Genomic DNA, 5,754 nt, shown 5'->3' on the forward strand with positions numbered 1-5,754 from the left:
TCCTGTCAAAAATAAAGGCCGAAAATGCCCTTAAAAAAAACAAAAAAACACTACATATCCATTACATTACAATACATTCTGGCAATGGTGGTTATGTAACAATGAAGACAACAACTCCCATAATCCAGCACTTCATCAAAAGTCCTTGTTTCGATTGAGAGACCCCTATCGAAACCCTTAATGGGAGAAAATTACATATTGTACGTTTAAGGACCACGTCCTTAAGGGGTATGGTTAGCATTATTGTAAATCGCCATAGTTAAAAAAAAAAAAAAAAGAAATGTAATGCACCACCCGGCAAGCACGCTAAGTGACTCAAATCAAACACCTATGATGTTGCATCAGGTGCATACTGGGTCTGGCTAACATGCTAAAATGCTCATGGTGGGTCCTCCAGTGGTGCCTTTTGCTTTCACTGAGGAACCTTTCCCCTCAGTGAGTGAGGCCTTTCTGCTGTTTGTGACAATAAACCCTGATGTGACTACAGAGTCTCATTCAGCTTCAAATGTTTTTTACAGAATGCTGTTCAGACAGGTGAGTACACAAAACAAACTCCTTAAACCTGCTCTCTAGATGACAACATCAAAAACATGTGTTGCCTAGCAACGTAGCGACGGGTGTATGTGGTATATAAAAACCTGTGCAGTCTTTTTTCTTTAATATGTGCATTTGTGGGAGTTTGAGTATGGAGTTTATATTTATTGTCAGCCTTGCTGATGTTTTATTCTGCTGTTGGTTGTGTCAAGTGTCAATTTAATGTGACATTATTTAACTTTTCACCATAAAATAACTGCTTCAAAAGCATTTTGATGCTATCCTGACTTGAAATAGGGACAATGGTGCCTCTGTCATGCCTCTGTATGTAACTTTGGTGGGTGAACTAAACAGGCTTTCCAACGGTATAAGATTTATTGCCAAAAAGCATTGTTACCACAGAGAAATAATCTACCAAACACACACACACACATATATATATATATATATATATATATATATATATAAAGCCTTACTTGTTGCTAAAATAATGCTAAATGCTAACTATCTAGCTGCTGTTAGCTCAGTTAGCCGTGTTGATGTTTGGATTGTTCAGGAGCTTTGGGTGTTTTGCTGTGTTTAGTTTAGGTTGTTGCTAGTTTTTGATCATAAATAATGTAATCATAACAAATGCACCTGTACAACTGTCCATATTTACGAAGTGGTGTATAAATGAATTACACTACACAACAAACTGTCATCAAAAGGTGCTTTAACTTATGTGGCTTAATAATGCTTGTTGCACCCACTGCGGTGTCCATAGACTTGTATTTATTATCAGCCATTTTTGTTTAATTGTCTTGAGTTTTCACTCTTTTCAATTCTACTAAGGCTACACTAAAGAAGGCAGTTGTATAGCATGCAATGCATGCACAGGCTGCAAATCTGTCATCTATAGAAAATGAACTGTTTTTTTACATAAGGGGTCATGTTGCTGGTGTTGTTCCAGTAGTGTATACATTTGATGCAATTCGCGTTGTAGACAAAAGGTGTTTGTTTTTTTTAAATTTAACAGTAGTGTAACATAACTGACCCACTTTTTTGCTTGTATTTGAGTAAATATTTTACACAAGTAACTTTTACTTGACTACCATATTCTAGTACTCTTCTCACTTTTTATATACAGTACTGTGTGTGCAGATTACAGAGGCAAAAGTGCTTTCCATGTTATCACTGGAGGATTTGCAGCTATGTTTGCCTGTTTAGACCACCTTCTCATCACAAACACAAGCACAAAGAGCAGTTTTCAGGAGGCCTAGCTTTGCTTTACCTCCCTTTGTTCTATACAAATAGGTTACCTGTCAGAAAACGCAAAGTTAATGTTAGCATTTTGACGATAATGATCTACTGTGGTTTCAGAATTGCTTTTCAGATAATACCAAATTCAAAGCAGGGTTTGGAAGTGTTACAAGGAATAAAAAAAGAAGTGGCAATGATGCAAATAACACTGAATGCAGTGCTTTTGCTGATGGTGTGGTATGAAAGAGGCAAGTTCAGGATAAGTTGAAAGTTGTATCTCAAAGGTTCTAAAAAGCATATTACTGTACCACACTGTATCTAGGTCAGGAGAATTTAAATTAATTCAGCAGTAAACTTTTGAGGAAATTGCAAACAATCCCTTCAGCATCTAAATCCCTATACATAACAAAACTAGAATAATGGCCATGTATGGATGCACTACTCTCCACAAACTATCTATCTATCTATCTATCTAAAACTAATAATAATCAATAACACCCGAATCTTAGATTGAGGCTGCTTTGTTTTAGTGGCGATACTGGCCTGCAGAGTAGAGCAAGGGGCAATGTAACTTCAACTTCACTTCAACACTGAACAGGTGATGGCCATTAAAAACCGAGACGACTGCCTGTCAAGTTTCTCTCCACTCTTTTTCTGGATGTGGTGATGGTGTTATTGATGGCTGTGTGGAGAGCTTTCCATAGTAGCAGGCATAGGTATGGACAGCTACGACAGGTTTTCCCACATGGATTTCACCTCATTACTCAGTAAGGCCCGTCTCTTTCGCTTTAGGCAGATCCACCAATATTTTTTTTTACAGATTTTTAATGTGCGGCTAGAGGTCATGTAGAGTGCATGTAAATTATGAGATGAACAAATAACTGCAATAATTATCAAATTTTAATGAGACATTAAAATGTCGTAAAAAGGCTCATTATAGAGACAAAAATGTTGATTGAACTGATCGTACATCAATTGCTTTTGTCCTTAGAGCCATCTGGTGGAGTTTAAATCAAAAAGCAATATAATAAAAGTTTACCTCTGTTATTCATCCCCACAAACTACCATTGCTTTGCCTGGGAACACAGACAAATCTGTGGGCTCAAGTTTTAATTGCTCTGGCAGATGCGTCTGGTCCCCTTCTGCTTTTGACAGATTTCCAGTGGCCGCCCGGGCCAATCAATCAATCAAACAACCGTGTAATATGGAGCGTGTTTGAGATGAAGACCGTAAAGAGTAGTAAGTAGAACATGATCACTTCAGTATTGAACAAACTGGACAGTATTTTTTCGCTAAAAGAAGAAAAACTGCACTGCGCTGAGTCCCGCCTTAATTTGTTAAGGTAGGTGTAGGTTCTTCCTAGTGGATTTGTTTTTCTGAGTTTTTCCAATGTGTTGGATTTTGCTTTGGGTCTTCCTGTTTGCCAGATTGCTATTACCTGCCGCCCTCTGGACACTATCTGCTGTAAGATGCATGATCATCCTGCTACCTTCTTATCTTACCGGTCTGCATTCCAAACCTGCTATTCCCAAGTCCATGACCGATGTAGGGAAAGAGACAGACAGAGGCAAGCTAGCTGGCCTGAGAGAACAGGTAGGTCTGAAGATTCCTTTTAAAGACATGCTGTGATTTGCTGGTACTACTATGGTGTGATTTGCACACCGGCCAGACCGGTCACTGGTCGCTTGGCGGGACATCACATATTCATAACGCCACTTAGAAATTGAAAATGAGAGGCTCCAGACTAATTTGCATTTCTCAGGCTAAGCATTGCTGTGTTGGTATTCTCAAATGCCTAGCAACATAAACAGAACACAGATAATACCATTTACACCCAGTTTCATGAAGTAGATCATTTCTTATGTGTATTGGTAAATGCAGTATGTTGCATCATCCTGCCTCTGTTGTATGTTTGTCTTTACATCTATAATTTCAAATTACGAGGATGAGAATGTGGATTCTTTATTAAAGTATGCATACAATACAGAGGAGAATGGGGGGCCAAAACTAGAACAGCATTTTTGTTCTGTTTGCGCATCTGGTAAATCTTTATTGCTATGTGGAGTTTCCCTTATATGACCGCCATATGAGACACCTGCAGGGTCACTTGAGCAGGTAAATAAAAGTCCCATTTAGCAGGCTTGAAAGACCACGGTTGTCTTAACCTTCAAGTGCAATGGCATTGCCATTCTTGTAATGGACTCTGGCCACAGCACTGGGAGGAACAAAATCACCCATTGGTGTTAGACACGATGTAACGAGGGAGCGTGATCATTCAAGTGGAACACATGCCTCTGTGTGTAGCTGATGTGAGAAATTGGCTTGTACATGTCATCTGTCTTCCACCACAGGGATACACAAGCAATTCACTGGTCTATTGCTTGTAACCTTGCCTATAGGCTACAGAGTATTTGTCCTGAGTGCATTACTCAAGACCGTACGGAACTTGAAAGCATTTAATTTAGGAGACATTTCATATATTTGCAGCAAACCTTTCCCACTTGAGTTATGCTGACACAGTATATCACATTCTAATTGCACCAGTCGTTGAGCCAATAAACCATAAAACGCGTGGGATCCTAATGTGGCAAATATCTATGATTAGCAGAGAGCAACCTTTTGTTGTTCAGTCATACAATCCAAGACTCAAGAAAGTGCACTGTTGCTCAGTGAAAATGTAACGGTGGGACTGTTTGTAAACGCTTAACAAGAAAAATATACTCAAAAGGAAGTATTTGTATTAAATTACCCAGGTGTTGAGTTAAAGCTGCTGTAGTCTTGCATTGCCAGACCTTCCTCCACAGCGCCGCGGAGGAGAGTCTGGCTAGTCCACACAGCATTCCTGGATGGGAGAAAAACGTGCTCTGGTTATTTGGCATTTCTTCAAACCAATCACAATCGTCGTGGGTGGCCCTAAGCACTGCACAGAGCAATGGTGCCTCTGCAAAATATCCTCTGGAAGGAACTTGTTTAGGTGGAACGTGTGCGTTCAAAAATTGTTTTAGTCGTGCAACAGAAAACTCAGATTGCACAGATAGTCTAGCTAGCTGTCTGGATTTACCCTGCAGAGATCTGATGAGCAGTTAACCTCCATAAATCAACCAGAGAAAAAATAAAAATGCCAACACAAAGGAAGCCCAAGGCAACAGATATCCGGCCTAAATGAGTGAAATCCGGCGGAAATTCTGTCGGCAACAGAGCAATCCTGGGGGCTGTTTCACAAAAGCAGAATTTATAAATCCTAGTCTAATCTGTGCAGCCTGGCTTGGTGCGTTTCATGAAGGCCAAGCCAGGCTGAGGAGGAGCGACTAGGTCGAGCCAGGATGAAGTAATTGGGATAGATGCTTGTTCACGGCTTTCTTTAACAGACCGCGATGTTGATAACAGATTTACTAAAGCTAAAATGGAGAATACACACTGTTCATACTTTTATACAGAGTGAGCAGCAGCTTCTTGTGGAAGTATGATAACGTGAAACACATTATTTGTAAAAAGTAAAAAACACAGCCGCTGTAACGAGAAAGCGAGACAGACGATCATGGAACGACTGAATGCGTAAGTAGCCTAAAGATATACGTTAACTGACCACTGCTCTGGATTGAAACTGTCCTAATCATACCATTCAAGGATTAGGCTACTAATCATTTGCACAAATTAACCGTTGTACTCTTTGCCTTAAAAGTAAGCAGACGATAATGTTACTCAGGAAATTTACCATGAAGATCAATTTTCTACAACGCTAGAATATGATGCATAAATATCTCTTTCACTCAGTTTCTCCCACTCTCTCTCATGGGCTAAAATATGAATTTCCTAAGTCATATTAACTTCCACTGCTTGCTTTTAATGCAAATTGTACAACTGTTCGTTTTTGCAAATGACAGTGACTCATTGAATGCTTTCAGTTAAGAGCAGTGGTTCATAAATGTATATTTTTAGATATTTAGATATATATATATATATTTTTTATTTTTTATTTTT

This window comes from Sander lucioperca, chromosome 8 (genome assembly GCF_008315115.2).
Source record: "Sander lucioperca isolate FBNREF2018 chromosome 8, SLUC_FBN_1.2, whole genome shotgun sequence".
In the NCBI taxonomy this organism is placed as follows: Eukaryota; Metazoa; Chordata; class Actinopteri; order Perciformes; family Percidae; genus Sander; species Sander lucioperca.